At 41.9% G+C, this 18,754-nt stretch overlaps 1 protein-coding gene across 5 annotated transcripts in view; it reads right to left on the bottom strand.

The window, feature by feature from the left end:
* Marchf8 (membrane associated ring-CH-type finger 8) overlaps positions 1-16,185 on the bottom strand; it is a 73,567-nt gene extending 57,382 nt beyond the window's left edge. For 2 of the 5 annotated variants that reach the window (XM_036180606.1, XM_036180609.1), the window contains exon 1: positions 15,704-16,185. The gene's annotated coding sequence lies outside the window, so the exon portion shown is untranslated. The remainder of the gene's footprint in view (positions 1-15,703) is intronic. The other 3 variants (XM_036180607.1, XM_036180610.1, XM_036180611.1) reach the window with 2 other exon arrangements.
* Between the last annotated feature and the right edge of the window lie 2,569 nt (positions 16,186-18,754).

Here is an 18,754-nt window from a genome sequence, read left to right as displayed (position 1 = left end):
TGTTCCAATTAAGAGGTAGACTACTAGGAAACTGCAGGGAGAAAAGCTCTAACTATAGCATGTCTACAAGAGATGTATTTTGACTGCAACAGGTCAAAAGTTAAGAGGATGGAATAAAAGACATACCACACACAGTGCGAGTGAGAAACACAACACCCGCCACAGCAGACAAAGGAAAGGGGAAAATTAAGATCATGGCCTTAGGCAGACAGGTTGGCACACTCATCTGCAAACAGAAAATTCAAGCTCCAGAGGCTTCTAAACATCTAAGAAAAAATGAATGGAAGAAACAATGGTCAACTCTTTTCAGAAGATTTATATAAACCTACTACCAAGACTTCAAAAATATTTACAAGAAAACTATAAAACCCGGACAGGACACATAGCCCGCTGGTTGTGGTGGTAACTGGATTGGGGGAGGATGGGCGGAGACTGTGAAGAGTCTCATGGCTGGCTATAGCAGATGGTCTGGTGAGAGCATGCCTAGCTAAGGGGAGCAACCACTGCCATTATTGCAATGAAAGGCCTTTGAAATTATCCCAAACTAGAGTCTTACTGAAGGCTTCATATTTCTGTTCTCACTACAACTGCATGAGGAATTATCCATCTCCCAGTACCCTCCCTACCTTCCTTTCAAGTAATGGCGTGTTTTTCCAGTAGGTGTTAATGCAGTAGCAAAGTGGTGCTGAGCGAATCAGCATTCCCCTGTCTGTTACAGTCTCAAGTCACAGAAATCATCAGTCACTGCTTCTACACATTTAGTCTATTGTCTATTATCATGTGGGTCAGTTCACACTTGTCACAGTGCTTTTCCCGGTGAGCGTCAGAACTGCTCACAACACATGCTGCTCTGCCTTTTGTCACCCGAGCCAGCCAGTATTCCATCAGTACACCTGACACAGCCAGTTTCTTCTGGACAAGAATTCTTCATTTTGACAATGCTCTCCTACCTCCCATCTTCCCTGGTTATTCTTCCACACAGTACACCATAGAAGAGAGCCCCTTTCTCATACTCAGGAACACCAAGTTTGAATAGTTCCTGCGTTCTGCACCATTGCCTCCAACCAAACTTTCCAATGATCAAAAATGTTGCAGATGACATTGAGTTCCCAACACAATACTATTTTTTAAATATTATCAAGGTAATAGAAAACTCAAAATTGGAAGAGATGGCTCGGGGTAGAGACTTGCCACAAGCCTGACAAGCTGAAGCTCATCTCTAGAACCCTGAGGTGGGAGAGAAGGACCTGGCTCCCGCAAGCTCTCCTCTTCTCCACATGTGTGTCAGGCACATGTGTACCCAGCTCTCCCCACCTCACACACAAGTAAACATTCAAAAACTCAAAAAAGGAAAAAGAAAAAAAATGGAATCAGGAACTTTCCTGCAAATAATGAAAGGTAACCAACAAACCAAACCTATACGGGTAAGGAGATGCACCCGTCAAGGCACACAGAAAGAAGGCTCTGCAGAGCAGAGGGGGCTCAAGAAGCTGAAACCCAGGCTTCCTTTGAGGGCTAGGGATTTTTATAAAATGGTAATAGATCATGATCATACAGGGTTTTTCCCAGGAGTAAAAAATTTGGATTCACATCTAGAAGTCAGAAGCACTTAGCACCAAACATACATCCATACCCAACGAGCTTTCGACAAGTTCAACTCTCACTCTTGTCGAGCAATCAGACTTCATGCACTACAGAAATGTCCTTAATTATATGAACTTAACTAACCCACAGCAGGGCTGGGGTATAATTCAGTGGTGAAGTGCTTACAGAGCATACACCAACCAGATGGAGGGAGGCAGGCAGGCAGGCAGCATAAGATCCTGAGAACTCTGCCCAAAAGAATGGCAATAAGACAAAGATGCCCACTTCTCAGCAATTCTACTCAACATTATACCAAAGGTCCCGCCAATGTAGTCCATGGGGGAGAAGAAATACAGGGTAGAAAGAAAGAAACAAACAAAGGACCGGGGTATAGCTCAGTGGCAGACTCTGACACACACCTATGAGGCCCATTCCACAGCCATTTCCACTTCTCTAAAAGACTTCAAACTTTCTAATCACAAGCTAGATAATTATTAACAAAAGAAATCTAGACTTAGCTGAAGGAGTAAAAGGAGAAATATGATCAACATACGTTGCATGAAATTCTCAAAGAATCTACAAAAATGTACCTAAGAAAAGAACTCTAAGTTGGTCTAGAAAGATGCATTTAAGTCAATTTAGCAAGCTTATAGAATGGGTGTGTAATGAACAAAACTCAATTTCATTTTTTTTTCTACCAGCAATAAAACAAATTACAACCTTTTCAGATTTAATAATAGTAGATATGCATGTATGTATGTGTGTGTGTATGTGTTCGGGGGTGGGGGGGATCCCCATTGAGACCAAATCCCCTGGAGCTATAGTTATGGGTGATAGTAAGTCGCTCAATGTCAGTTCTGGGAACTCACACAGGTCCTCCAGAGAGCAACAAGTCCTCTTAACCTCTGAGCCCTCTCCCTAGTTCCCAAAACTTTTTTCTTAAAAAAAAAAAAAAAAAGTTCCCGAGTAGAATATTCAAGATAAACTTAAGAAAACATATGCATATTCCATATAATGGAAATACAAAACAAAGAGAAATTAAATACCTAAATCATTTTGGAGATATATATTATGCTAATAATGTTGATTCTGTCCAAACCATAATTCCATCCATATCCTCACTAGGTGCTTTTACAGATATTGGCCATCGGTTCTAAAATTTATATGAAAATAAAAAGGACCTAGAAGATAAAGCAATACTGAAAAAGTCCAAGTTGAAGGACACATTATGTGATCCCAGTGACAAAACGATAGTAATCAAGTCAGGCACAGTGAGGTGGTCTACAGCTGTTGTCTCAGCTCAAGAGGCTTCGAGGAAGAGTCACTTGAGCCCAGGAGTTGGGAGATAGCCCAGACAACCTAGCACAACCACATTTCAAATAAAACTTGATAGAGGGAGACAGAGAAGAGGAAAGGAGACCACGGACTTGGGGAGGGAGAAGAGAAGGGGAAAAAAGAAAGGGAGGCCTATCATGAGCACACAAGGATAAGCAAACCGATAAAGGGAACAGGACCAAGAGTATAAAAAGCAGACTAATCCACAGTCCATCAATTCTTTAAATAGAATTGGCTAGTTAGGAACTTGCTATGTGGACCACGCTGGTCTCAAACTCCTAGAGCTCTACCTGCCTTAACTGCTATGATTAAAAGTATACAGCACCACACACATTTGAAAAATATCCCTGAATATTTTTATTATTTATAAACTACCCAGTCTTACATTTTATTATACCAACACTAACAAATGAAGATTTGTAGACAAAAAATATGTACATAAGCAGACACACAAACTTAGTAGTTTTATGTTACTAAATAAGTATGCATACTTATCATTCAAATAAATAATTGAATGAATAAACAAACAGGAGTGGCAGGAGGGAAAGTCCTTCCTCACAAAGAAGACAATTAACGCAGAAAGAAGTCTGGATTTGAAAAACCACAATTCAGATCTAAAACTAGTGGGCAAGCAGAGCTGAACTAACTTCAAAGAGAAAAGCAGTATCTGGCAGGCCCCAATTACACCCAAGTCCCCATTGTTATCACTAACAAATAACAAACTGACATTATATGGCCCTTACTGTGTTATACTGTGGAAAACAGAAGTATTTTTGGTTTTTATTGCTATCTAGAATATAAAACTAAATCTGTTTGGCTGGAACCTCCAGCTTGCTCCTACATGATCTGGAAAGCCCCATTCCTGTCTCTCCAAGCCCCGTCCACTCAGAGACTCTCCAAACAAAGGGAAGGCACCAAAAAACCCAGTCCCTGTTCTTGGCAGCTGTGGTAGCTTTCTCCCCTGAAGTTACCAGTGGCCCAAGTTCCCACCTAAAGTGCTCAGCTTTTGACCATACCTGGGGACCAATCCAGCTTATGGCAAACATGTCATCACCCCTTACCTACCAACTATATAATCTCCCTGCTTTAGTTCGGGTATATGGCTTCTCCAGCCTTGATCTCTGGGACTGGAGAACCCACTTTGGAGTTGCTTTGTTCAAAGAAACCTACTGTTCTACCTTCTCAATTTGGCTTGATCTGGATTACTGCATTAATGGAGAAACATATTGGGTGGAGGGGGGTGGAGGCAGAAAACCTATTACTAACCATGAGGCAACTACAAAGAAGTACAAATTAGGAGTATTCTTGAAAGTAAATGGCCTGTACCCTTCAAAGACACTAATGTCAAGAACAAAGAGAGATTAAGGAACTACTCCATGTCAAGAGAGACTAGTAAACATGATAGCTAAATCCAGCATAATTCTTGATTAGGAATTGGACAGAGAAACCAGAAAGCAATAAAGAACCATGAGGACAACTGCAGACCCTCAACGCCAGCTGTGAGCTTGGCCAACAATGCACAGGAAAAAAAGCTTGTGTATTCACACAGAGAAAGAGAAAAGAAGGCACCCATTCCGTGGGTAGAATACAGCAAGTGGACTCTAGGAAAGAGCAGTTCCTTGTACCCTTCTTATACTTTTCTGTAAGCTTGAAAATGTACAGCAAAAAGCAAAATTGAGAAAGTTAAAAAAATGTTTCAAACAAATATTCTAAACAAAAAGCCATTAACCTTTAATGAGTAAAGGCTCTGGGGTCTGGGAGTTACAGCATGCCAGAAGCCCTGGGTTCAATGCTTATGACCAAATAAGGGAAAGGCTGGAGCATAGAAGAAAGGAGGAAGGGGAAGGGTGGGAAAGGGCCAACTGTTTAAGTAAAGGTTTTAAAAACATTAATACCCAACAGATTAGTGGGAAACAGAGAATTCATAGCCAATTCATAAAACAAACTAATAGATTTTAAAAAGGAAAAAGACAAGTCAGCTTCACTAACAAGTATGACAGTGAGACCTTTTCCCATCAAATCAGTCATTTTCTTTTTAAAAAGACTGACATTGGCAGACCTCCTAAAATGACCATTCAACAAGAGTTAGAAATAGGAATAGCTACCGTCAGTTTCAGAAAGGCCCTTCAGCAATATGAATTAAGAGCCTTAAAAATATCTTCATTATTTAAGTTTGTGCTCTCTTAAAGAAATAATCTCTACTGTGCATTGAAATCCATGCTCAAAGACACCCACTAGGAGCTGGAGAGAGCTGACTCAGCAGGTGAGAACACATGTGGTACAAGCATGAAGACGTCAGTCTGGAACCCAGCACTCACAAAAAAAGCTGGTTGTGGCCTGTGACCCCAGAGCTGTCAGGGTGTAGACAGGAGGACAGCTGGACCTTGCTGGCTGATGGATTCTCTCCAGGATACCTTATCTCAAAGGATAAGATGAAGGACAGAGCAGGACACCTGATATCCTCCTCTGGCCTCCAAAAGTGCAGGCATACCTGCACCACATATACACTCAGACACATACATACACACTCCAAAAACAAAAGACACTCATCAAAGAGTATTTATAGTAGTAAAATCTAAATTCATTAGAACAACCCAAATGTTCAGCAATATGGAAATTGGGGTATAACCACAAAATACAATATCCTGTCATTAAAAGATATTAAAATGAGAAAAAAGATGCAAAAAATGTCAAGAGATTAAAGTTTAGAAAAGGGTATTCCAGGTGATCTTAAGTAAAAAGGAACTCATTAAAGCCTAGATGTTAAGTACTAAAAGCTAATAATCACTGAAAATATAAATGGGGTATGAAAATCCGATCTAGTCTCCCACTGATCTATGGGCTCTAACTTGCCCACCCCTTCTACCCATCCAAGACAAAGCTAACGTTAACCGCCCAGGGTGTCCTTCCCACTTTCCCATCTTGCTCCCTCAGCACCTGCAGGCTACACTATACCTTCCCCAGCTACACGCAGTAAACACTGGATGCTTCACACTACAAATGTTTCCATGTCACCCTACATGCAAAGAAATGGACTCCAGCTATTACACTAAAGACACCTTAATTGTGGCAGTTAATCCAACAGAAGTTTTTTTTTCCTTGCTTCTTTCAATAAGAAACACTAAGAAAAACAATCCCTCAAGTTTCTTTCCTAACCCAAATTCCCAAGGCAGGCTCTGAACAGTACATAGGCAGCACATACCTGATTATGTTCTGTGAAGTGTGTCTGTCATCTGCTCACTTTCTTGTCTAAAGACATTTAACAGTCTAATCACTAGGCACCACCCCCAAAACACACCCATCTGTGTGTGCAGCAGCAAATCTGCCCTACCCCTAAGTCCACCTTCCACTTGTATGCTTTCCACCTCATTATCAGAGCACAGCGGTCAGGGGAGAAGAGGACATGGGCAAGGCTGGGAACACCTACAACCAGACCAGGAGCAGAATTGCCATCATCTAGTTGAGGGCCAGGAGGGAGGCATCAGTGTATCAGTGGTCTCCAACAGTGGTGATTTGTCAGCCCAGGACTGGTGTGCCTTGGGGGGCATCTTGGCTTGCTTTGTAAATGCTACTGGCAGTTAATAAGAGGCCAAGGGTGCTAAGATGCACTAGGAAGCTCCCCACACAATGAAGTTACTCTCATGGCAGTATCCAATCCCAATTCAGCAGGAAGGAGACAGTGCAGGTTTAGGACAGCTGTGTAGTTTGTGTAGTTTAGGACCTGTAAATAAATACACACACACACACACACACACACACACACACACACACACACACACAATCTTAATCACATGCTACAACAGGGTGGGGGAACTGTTCCTTTGGGTACCAAAATTCTGCCTCCAGCATGGAAAACAAGAGGTTCAAGCTGAAGAAGAGTGGTGTGCGTGCCTCTTCCTGCCATTATCTTGGGTCTCTTCACAGGCTGCTTCCAAGCAGCAACAGTGAGCCGATAACAACTATCAAGACTGCCCAGGCTGGCAAACACCGCATTCAGAGTTGGCAAGGACCCACAGAATGATGACAAGTTGAGCTGAGTATCTCGAAAGGACAGAAGGACCCATATGCACAGGCCCAGCTTTGGTCATCTGGAGAGAGGTGGCGAGTACTGAAGGCCAGTGCTGCTCCCAGGAGAGTCATCAAAAAGAGCAGACAACTTACGGAAGTGGTACTATAAAACTAGTAACAAACAGTGCTCAGCCTGAACTTCCACCCACACCAGATGCAAGTAAACAAGCACTCAGAACACAGCTACACTGTTAAGGCTTAATTACTGTCATGACCAATGAATCACACGTGACAACAGGGCTTCTTCATTTGAACATCTTTTTTGGGGTTTTTTTGTTTGTTTGTTTTTTTGTTTGTTTGTTTGTTTGTTTTTGTTTTTCAAGACAGGGTTTCTCTGTGTGGCTTTGCGCCTTTCCTGGAACTCACTTGGTAGCTCGGGCTGGCCTCGAACTCACAGAGATCCGCTTGGCTCTGCCTCCCGAGTGCTGGGATTAAAGGCGTGTGCCACCACCGCCTGGCTCATTTTAACATCTTTATGGAGCAATGATTTCCTCTGATGAAGGCCAGATGGCTGGGAAGTCCTGTAGTACCATCCCGGGCTGAGACATAAATAACTCTGACCTACCTCCCAAATATCATTTGCCTGTGTGATCTAACTTTTGTCCCATGTTAGGGCATACCTGCCACTTAAGGTGGCTCATTTCAACACTAAACAGGAAGAACCATTAGAAAGAAAACTCGCCCACTAGAAGTCAGCAAGGTAGTAGATACATCAGTCCTAGCAGTGGGAGACTGAGGCACAGTTCAAGGCCAGAAGAGGCTACAGAACTCCAGCCTGCCTTAAAGAAAGAAAAACAACAAACCATGGAGCTGGGGATGAAGAACAGCTGAAGAGTGCTTCTTCACAGCTTGAAGTCCCGGATCCAACCTCCAGCACGGCTAATCAAAAAAGAACATAGACATGTGTCCACTGTGCTGACCAACAGAGCCTCCCTCTGAACACGCTCATCCGAACATATGAGCAAAGCTTTGACTCTCAACACATGGGCCCTGAAGTTTCTCTCACATCATCTGGCCTTCCCACTCCAAGGCTCTTTCTTCTCTAAGCTGTGAGACAGCCTTTTCTCCCGCATAATATTACACAGTGTAGAGTGGATGGCAAGACCAGTAACGTGGCTCAGCAGGCTGCAGGTGCTTGCCACCAGACCTGCACCTCAGGTCTCACATGGTATGAGAACCATCCCCTGACCCCCACAATAATACACACACACACACACACACACACACACACACACACACACAGGGGTGGGTGGAGCTGCACACAGGTATATGCAGGTAAATGTCAAAAAAGAGAGAGGGAGGGAAGGCTGGAGGAAGCAGGGGACAAGGAGAAAGAGAGAGAACCAATGATGGACAGTTAGAATGGCAGAACTAGATGAACTGGAGACCAGTCTAGTGACAGCCAGTCCCACCTTTATACCTGAGCAGACAAGGCAGAAAGAAAAGCAAGACCCTACCAGTGCTCAAGTGGCCACTCGGGAAAGCCGCAGGTGGACTGCAGGTTCTGGGTCCTGCTCCCAGAGTAGTACCAAATAGTAAAATGTTATGGAACAGGACTGCAGTTTCTTAGGCGTTTTGTGGTGAAATAATTATTCATACAATAAATATCTAGGTCAAATGTCAACAGCAGGTGTGTGCTCTGTATATGTAGATCTCAGGCCTACAATAACTCAGTTACTCTTCACAGTAACTCCTATGGAGGGATCCCACAAGACACTGACAGACCCGGGTCAGAGGTGATATCGCAAAATAGGAAACAGTAACCGGGGACATTCCTCTTCCTGCCACAACCGTATCCTATCTGGGTAAGTTTTAGAACGTCTCTACACCTGTCAAAACAGGATTAACTCAAGGCTTCTAGTAATTCTTTAAAGTATTTGTACTTAAATAAAATCTCAAGTAAAAGTTACCCTTCCTGGAAATATACTTAAATACATTTTAACAATTCAAGATAAAGTTTAAAAGTTTATAGTAAGTAGCCTCTTGGCAGAAAATGGAAGGTCATTTCAACTTGAAAATCAAGTTAGGTTATTAAAGCATCAACTTTTGCACCAATTACCACAAAGATACATAAAAGAAGCCAGCCTCTAGGGAGTAGCACAGTACATGGCATGTGGCACTGAGACAAGCCTAGCTAAACAGAGCTTCAGATTCTCAGACATTTCCCAGAGGCTTCCAAGTCAGCAATCCTGTACTTTGAACTGACAACCATGACTGGAAAGGACTCTGGTCGGCCTTCTTCGTGAAGAGTGTTGTGTGCTCTGTGTGACCCAAGAAGAATGGAACAGTCTGAGGAGTGAATCAGCTAGAGTCAATGCTTCTCACTCACTACAGTTCACTGTTCCTGAGCCATCAACAAGTTGTTAGATGTCATGTGACTGAATTCTGGTTCCTATATTGTAGGAGGAGTGATGTCAGTGATTTCACGTCTGGCCTGGAGTGCCTTTCCACATTCACTTGAGACCCTCCAGCTAACTCTCCCTCTACCATCTTGGCATACCTACAAATGGAGGAGATAACAGCAACTTCTGTTGAATTTTGCATTATAAAAATACATAGTTGTTGCTATTGTTATTACACCACCATATAATTTGGATATTTCTCAAAATTTTGGGTGCAAACAAATCATCATGTTCTGATTTCATTGGTCTGGGATGACAAAAAGCTCCCCCAGAAAAGCAGAGAAGATGAAAACAAGGTGAAAATCAGGGGAAAAAAATTAAAATTTGCATTTGAAAAGTTAAATAGGGGGAAATTAGATAATTAAATTTTTTTAAAGAGATGAGATATAGTCACAGCCTCTTAGGTGACTCTGTGATTCAACAATGGGTCACTGATCAAATATTAATGATTGATTTCACTAACAATAGGATTATAAACACAGCTCAAGAGTAAAGGGAAGATAATTAAAGAGTTCAAGATGGCCACGTCCTCCAGTATCAAAATAAAAAGGTAACATACAAAGCGCCTACATGTCATTAACAGAAGCACAGCTTCACTACCCAACACAAATCCCCTTTGACCAGACAGTCCTATTCAGGGCTCTATAATGTAATAATAATTCCACAAATGTTTAAAGACATATATACCAGAATGGTCACTGCAACACTACTATAAAAGGGGAAAGCTGGAGCACACTAAATGCCTACCAACAGAGGAAGACATGAACAAGTTATGTGTTTGAGTATCCACACCATCTTCTCCCCACAATTTCCCTTCTTCTTTGGGATGAGGTTTCACTATACAGCCAGCCTGGCCTTGAGTTTCCAACCCTCCCTCCATCAGCTGGTCAATCCAAGTTGTTTCTCCTTCCGAGCTATTCTAAATAGCACAGGTTTATGTGCAAGGTTTGGCATGGTTATATTTACACTCTTCGTGGGTGTATTATCTGGGAGTACAACTGCAGTGCCAAGATGTATCACTATATGGAAGCACTGGAGAAACTGCCAGACTGGTTCACATCCCCCACCACACATACACACACACACACACACACACACACACACACACACACACACCAGACATGGAGAGTCCAATTCCCCACAGCCACACTAACACTTTTTAGATCCACCTTTTTTAAATTATGTAGTACTTCACTGTAAAGTGAGGGGTGGGGCTACTGAGGACTGAACTCTTAGCCATGGGATTACTAGCCAAGTTAGACTTCTGATTACATCCTCGATCTTCATCGTGATCTTTATATGCATTTGCCTTCAGCATTTTTCTGTTTATTGGTCATTTGTCTTATCTAAAGAAATACTCATTCAAATCCTTTGCTTATTTTTCTGTTGAGCTTGCTCTTTACATTGTAGAGGTTGGCATGTCAGTGGCAGAATAAGATAGCATGATACTTACTACTGTTTTGCTGATGTATAAGAGGTCTTCAGACACACTGACACTGGACCTTCATTAGATAATAGATTTTCTCATAGTAAACAGTGGTGAGCATACAGACAGGATAACAGGAACTCTCTGACACTGCTAATAGGAGAGTGAAACAGTCCTACTACATGAAAACACAATCAGTAACAGTTAACAGTGTACACCAGCCATGGCTGTATACACCTGGTACTCAGCACTAGGAGAGCTAAGGCAAGAAGACACTGCATGAGGATATTAAGTCTGAGCTACCCTGGGATACACAGGAAGACTCTGTCTCATTTAAAAAATAAAAAAATAAATAAAAAGATGCTGGTCCCTTTGCCTCTCACCAGCCCCTGAACCCACTCCACACCAGCAGGCCTAGTCACGAACATAAAGATCATGCACCACCTCTTCCTGGGCTAGCCTCAGTCACAAAGCCTATGCACTGGCTGGCTCTGGTCTAGCTCCAGTCAACCAGCTTCTGCATCAGGCTACAATCTCACATTATACATACAATGGAAGAAAAAGTCTACATGACTAGGCTATAACACAAAAACACAAGTATGAAAGGCCAAAACATAATGTCCCCACTAAGCCCATATATGTGTGTGTGTGTGTGTGTGTGTGTGTGTGTGTGTATGTATGTATGTATGTATGTATGTATGTATTTCTCTAGTGGGAATTACCTAAATGGACTCCAGGGTAGAATTTAAAAGGATAATCACAAACTTTATCAAAGAATTCAAAGGAGTTTAAAAATGATGGGAGTGCCTCCATGAATTTAAAGAGGATTCCAATATAAGCCTAAGTGATGGCCAAGAAACATATGACTTAATGAAATGACAAAGACAATTCAGGATTTGAAAACTTAATTCCGTAAAGAGATAGAAATACTGACGAGAACACAAACTGAATGAAACTCAGTAACACAACTAGAAAACTCAAGAGAATGCTCTATAAGTAGAAGGGATGAAGGAAAAAGTAGATCACTCGGACTTAAAGATGTGGAAGAATCGAACTACTCAATCATAGACTATAAAAAGTTTAAATAAAAATAAAAAACGAAACCTGAAAAGAACACAAAAATGTTGGGCACCTAGAAAAGATGAGCTCTTCTAATTATAGGTATAGATGAAGAACAAAACTCCCAGGCCAACCGTACAGACCAGATCTTCAACAAGACCACAAAACAAAACCTCCTCAAATTAAGCAAAGACACACTCAAATAAACCAAGATATGAACATTAAAGAAACTCCCTACAGCAGATTGTAGTGAAATTATTTAATAGATGGAACAAGGAGAGTGTAGTGGGAAAAGAGAGAGAGGGAGAGTAACCACAAGTCACACATAAAGGAAAACCCATCAGAGTAATAGCTGATTTCTCAATGGAAAAATTTAAAAGCCACCAGAGCCTAGAGCAATGTACTTCAAGTTCTAAAAGACCACAGATACTAACCTAGACTACTGTAAAACTACCTTTCAGGGTTGAAGAAGAAAGAAAAACTTTCCAGTATAGAGACTTAAAGAAATCATTTCCAAGATGGGAGAGATGGCCAGGCAGTTAAGAGCACTGGATGCTCTTCCAGAAGACCTCAGTTCAATTTCCAGCACTCACATGGCAGCTCACATCTCTCTGCAGCTCTAATTGTAAGGAATATGATGCACTCCTCTGGCATCTGCAGGCATCAGGCACATACATGGTGCACAAACATCTATGCAGTCAAACACTTATACCCATAAAGTAATAAATAAATTCATTTCCAACAAACCAGCCTGATAGAATACACTAGAAGCAATACTTAGAACTGAAGAGATGAATAAGCCAAGAATACAGAAAGAAAACTAATGAAACTCTAATTACTGAAACACAAAGGAGGACTAAGAACATAAACAGCAGAACAAATGACCAACCCTCCCCCAAAGTGACAGTCATCAACAAACACCTTTAGAACAACAACTTAAAGCATTAATAACCCCAATTCACCAATTAAAAGATACAGGTTTGTGAAATGGGTTAAGAAACAAAATCCATCTGTCTGTTGTCTACAAGAAACATCTTACTTTCCAAGATAGGAGTCACCTTAAAGTGAAAGGATGGAAAGAATATTTGAACTGCTTAGTTTTCTGTCAACTTGACCCAAGCTAGGGTCATTTGGGAAGAGAATCTCTACTGAGAAAATGTTTCCATCAGATTGGCCTATGAGCAAGTCTGCAGAGCACATTCTTGATTAATGATTAATGTGGAAGGGAGGGCCCAGCCCACTGAGGGCAGTGTCAACCCAAGGCAAGTAGTCCTGGATGCTAAAGTAAAGCAGGCTGAGCAAGCCACCAGAAACAAGCCAGTAATCAGCACTGCTCCATGGCCTCTGCCTCAGTTCTTGACTCCAGGTTCCTGCCTTGACTTCCTATCCTGACTTCTCTTCACAGTGGACTTTAAGCTATAAGCTGAAATGAACCATTTTCTTCTCAAGCTGTTTTTGGCCATGCTGTTACCACACCAATATAAAGCAAACCAAAACAGTATTCTAAGCAAATGGGACCAGGAAGCAAGCCAAGTGTCCCTATCCTAACATGACAAAATAGACTTCAAATTAAAACTAATCAGAAGCCAACATCATCCTAAATGGAGAAAAACTTGAAACAACACATTAAAATCAGACTAAGACAGGGTTACCCACCATCCCTACTCCTTCTCAATACATTGAAAGCACTGGCTAAAATAAACCAAGACAAAAAAAATTAAAGGGAAACTTAAGAGGAAAAGAAGTCAAATTACCCATTTGCAGATGGTACATTATACATAAGAGATCCCCAAAATTTCATTAATAAACTTCTAGAAATAATCAACACTTTCAGCAAAATGGCTGGATACAAAAATACCTCATATATGAAATTAAAAACACAAAGAACTGCCAGGAAAGGCGTAAAGCTACACTGAGAAACCCTGTCTCGAAAAACCAAAAACAAACAAAAAACCAACCAACCAAACAAACAAACAAAAAAACACAAAGAACTGGCTGTGTGCTGTGGATCAGTGGTATAATGTAAATACAGTACTCATATATGAAATTAAAAACACAAAGAACTGGGCTGTGGATCAGTGGTAGAGCTGTTGTCTACTATGTATGAGACCCTATGTACAATCCCTAGAAAAGAGAAGAAACGGAACATCTAGGAGGGAAAGAAGAGGAAACAGAACACATGTGAAGAAGTGATGTCCGTGAAGAAATAGGTGGTTCAACTGATAATAAAGACGATTCTTCATTTTCTTTCTTTTTTTTTTTTATTTTCTCTTTTTGGTGTTGGAGACTGGACAAAGGCCCCATGTGTGCTAAGCACTCTTCCTGCCTCAGAGCCACATCTGCAGCAACCAATAGGGAAACATAACAACAGAATCAATTCCATCCTCTCTAGGCCTTGGGCTGATCGTTTGCTAGTGCTGTTTAAATGAGACAAATATGTCGGAGCTAAAGCAGTCATATTTAGCAACAAGAAGAAGCAAGTAGAGTTAAACCTTGTTTTCAATAAATGGATCTGTTTTTAGTCTAGGTATGTCCCACATATTTTGTGTTTACCTGAAATTCATATTTAACTGTGAATCCTGTATTTTAATCCTAGTTGTAGCCAAGACATGGAACACAATTTCTACACTCAAGAGCAGAAGCTAAAAACCAAACTAAAACAACAATAAAAAACAAACAAAATCCAGTTTGCCTAAGCTTAAAGTGAAGGCAAGGTGAACTGTCTTGGAAAAGAAGACATATTCCACCTGTGTGGCACTGATGTTAGACCTCCATTGTCCACTCCCCTCACAAAGGACACATTTTTTAAAATGTGTTTTCTGCCTCCACCCTCCCAGTACCAGGATCACAGGCGTGTGCCACGACGCCCAGCAGTTTCCCCTCCTAACATCAAATTTCAGTACATATTTTATCAATAAAATCTCCAGAATGAAGAAGTTAGGAAAGTACACACTGCTCTTTATTAAATTCCCCGTAACTGCCTCTGCCTGTACTCCACTACCTCACACTCTGCATACATTCGTTCACTGTATCAAATGGGGTATTTTTCCTCCTAAACTGAATCTCTCAAAATTCAAAATTCCCTTGCTTCAGATTTCCAACACTTAGCAGAAGACTGTGTTCACATCATTCCATAACTCTAACAAGTGTAGCTCACACATTCTTTTTCCCAGAACATGATTTGAGTATTCTAAATGAAGTATTCCACTCCCATTTTGAGTAACTAACCAAGCAACTAGGTGTGAGATATACTATACAAACACATGCTTGCTTCCCCTGAAACTGATCAGAAATATTGGTGCTTTTTCCAGGAGATAAGTTCTATACTAATTATTTCTCTAATTGCATAGCATATAATCGAACAAAATAAGAGAAAAATAATTGGAAGGGTCATACATCACATTTATCTTCAGACACCATCAAATTATTAACGACAAAAACCAACACAACTCCATAATAAATGTTGACAGCTGTGAGACTACTACTGTGTCCTTAAGTGGAGAAGACAATGAGGCAGAAAAGGGTTTTCTTTCTTTCTCTCTTTCTCTCTCTCTCTTTCTCTCTCTCTCTCCTTCCTTCCTTCCTTTCTTTCTTTCTTCTCTCTCTCTCTCTCTCTCTCAAATGGGTTTTCAGAGAAGCGTTCTTCTTTTTTAAGGGAGGTTTCATCGCGTTAAAGAGACGTGAGAACAAGATGAGCCATTATGATTCTCCCTAATAGTTCTCTATTAAAAACTTGACTCAGATGAAAAATCCGTGTCGTTCGGTTCCAAGGGAAATAGATTTTTAAAGACAACAAACAGGGCGGCGATTAAAATGCAAAGCAGCCTACCTACGCTTTCCCTCCAGTGTTTCTACTTGAGCAGGACTCTCCAGACGCCACGTCAGGCACTCAGAGAGCAGGAGTCCGCGCTTCCATCTCGGATGTGGAAACTGAGGCAGAGGCAAAGGCAGGAGGGGCTGCTGGGTGCACGCCCTCACCGCGCAGCCTGAGCAAGACTTCACCTGAGAGCGCCCGGGGCTTCCGGCCGCGGGCGGATCGGATGACCGGACCCCGCCCCGCTGCACGCGGCCTCTCCGGGGCCGAGAGCACGGCGCACCCACCTGTCGCGGCCTGCTAGCAGCCACACCCCTGGCGGCCGTGCGTGCGCGGCCCCGCCACACCGCACCTCGGCGCAAGCAGCTCAGGTGGGCGCCGGGCTCCACCCGCGCCCTGCTTCCTGCATGACACAAGCCGGACGCCACAGGGCTGCTGGGTCAGCGCGCAGCATACACCACCCAGCGAGAGGACGCCGACTGACCGGTCACGTGACACGCCGGTCACGTGCCCGACGCGCCCCAGGCCAAAAAAAAAAAAAAAACAAAAAAAACACCACGTTGCTAGGGCGACCTGGAGCGCTAGGAAGGCGGGGCAGCAGAGGCCCTCTGGGCCACAACTCCGCAGCTGTGGGGACGCTGCTTTTAGACTCCGCCCCGGCTTCACCTTCTCGGCATAGAGGAAGGGAAACCTTCCTGTAAGAGGAAGCTGCGGGAACTAAGCGATAAAATGTGTTTGTGTGTTTCTTTTTGATCTCAGTTCCTAACCCAGACATACTGGTTGTATATGGTATGAATATGTACACATAGAATTCATAAATTATAATTTTCATAAAGATATTGCTGCTCATGTAAAGAGACATGTATTTTGCTTTGTCCGCATCTGTCCACTCTTCCCTGCCTTTACCTCTAGATTGGTATTCTTTATGACTTCTCCACAGTACTGTTGGTTGGACCCAGGAATGCTCTCAGAAGTTATCACTGAGTTTCATCCCCAGCTTTTACTTTTTCTTACAACTCTGATCTTCCTAAGTCACACATTACAGAAGAAGAGGTTTCTGCCACTGGTAATTTTACTTATCCAATAACCATTATGACACGGTGCATTAAAGAGTGTTTTTTAATTCATGAGAGATTTGCAAGCAAATCTCCCCAATAACTCCACAATTTTCCGTAGTCTAGAAGCAGTTTGTTTAGCTAATCACGTTCCTCCCTACAATGCTCACTTTGTATACTTGGCTGTCTAGAGAGCAAATGTCAGGAGACAAAATATCTAGATGCAGACAGCAAAGCTCAAACAGGTTTGTTTCTGTAAATCACCTTGAAAGCAACATTCATACAGAAAATGCAATCGTGAATTTTCTCTGTGCAGTTATTTGGCTGTGGAAAGCAGCTACAACCTGAGAGAATCTTCCTGCCCCTTCTGGCAACAGGTGTTCGAAGAAGGTAGAACTAATCTCCCTTTAATATAGTGTATGTCTACAGTGGGGGAGGGGGGAAAAAGCCAGTTAACTGATTTGGGGTGTGGAAGCCTGCCATCCTACTGTAGGAAGTGACAAAGTCTTCAGGCTTCTAGAGGCATCTGTGATTTTTACAGAAATGGAAAGCATTATGTGAGTCCTAACTCAAGCATCACTACCTAAGAGATTTCTAAAGCCTTTCTTCATCTGTCTAAAACGAAGCTCAAAGTCCTGAGGAAAAAAGAGTTATCTTGCATCTGTCCAAACCCAGAGTTCAAATTCCTGTCCCCAGTTTACAGCTGAGTAGGAGACTGTCAATGAGGAAACAAAATGGAAGAGGGAAGAAGCGGCTGTACTTAGAATGTAAAGCTGCTAATAAGTGAATTGTGTGGAGGCGACCATATGCTCAGTCCAAGAAGCCTTGTGGCATTTGGCTAAATCCTCCCTGTGTGTTGTGCTTATGGGGATGCCTTCCTTCTCCTGGAAATTGTAGATTATGTGACGATAAGTAAGGCATAAGCCAGACGACCACTGTTAGCCTAGAACTAGTCACAATCAGCTCTCCAAATAGCTAAGCATATAAAGCATGAATGGGTTTATCAGTTAAGGGTTTATTGCAAACAAAATATGTCAACATGGTAGGGTGTACCTATAATTTCTGCCCTTGGGAGGCTTCAAGACAAGAGATTATGAATTCAAGATCAAGTCTAAGCTACATAGTTGACCTAAAAAAAAGTGTGTGACAAAATATACTGCAATTAGCCGGGTGTGGTGGCACATGCCTTTAATCCCAGCACTCAGGAGGCACAGGATCTCTGAGTTTGAGACCAGCCTGGTCTACAAAGCGAGTTCCAGGACAGCTAAAGCTGTTACACAGAGAAACCCTGTCTCTAAAAACCAATATATATGTATATACACACACATAGCGATTATCTATAACCATAATGGTATTTAACACAATGGGTCCAAAGTGTGAGGAATAATAGGAAGTAGCAAACAAATTTAGAGATGAATAACTGTCTTAATTATGCTGTGGAAGAGCCACCCTTGAATCCACATTTCTTTGTTTTCAGTCTTGGACAGCTTTCCATAGGTGAAACATCTGGGATAACTTATGGAAAAGGTTTACTTTGGTGAAAAAGGCTCTGGAGGGCTCCAATCCTTGATGACAGGGCAGTTTTCCTTTGTTAATGTTATTATTGTTGTGTTGTGTTGTGTTTATGAAGCCAACTTCTTTGAGCTCATCAGAAGACTCATTCTTTCTTCTAAAATGAGGTGTTTGCACAGTTCTATAATTGAAATAAATCCAAAAGTGGGTATGGAGGTACATGCCTGCAGCCCCAGCTAGGCCAAAGGCTGAGACTGGAGATCACTCAGTCAAGCCTTGAAGCCAGCTTGAGTAACAGAGCAAGACTCTGCATCAAATAATAATAATAATAATAATAATAATAATAATAATAATGAAAGGTCAACTAAGATCTGAAAACTAAATTTGTTGCAATTGTTGACAGTGAGCATAGGTCACAGCTTGGAGGTTTGTTGTTAGGTGCATGAGGATTTCTGAGTTTCTCTGCTCATTGTTTAATAAACAAACAGAGACAGTCTGG

The sequence above is a fragment of the Onychomys torridus genome, chromosome 3 (assembly GCF_903995425.1).
Source record: "Onychomys torridus chromosome 3, mOncTor1.1, whole genome shotgun sequence".
NCBI lineage: Eukaryota > Metazoa > Chordata > Mammalia > Rodentia > Cricetidae > Onychomys > Onychomys torridus.
This window is presented reverse-complemented; position numbering and strand designations above follow the sequence as displayed.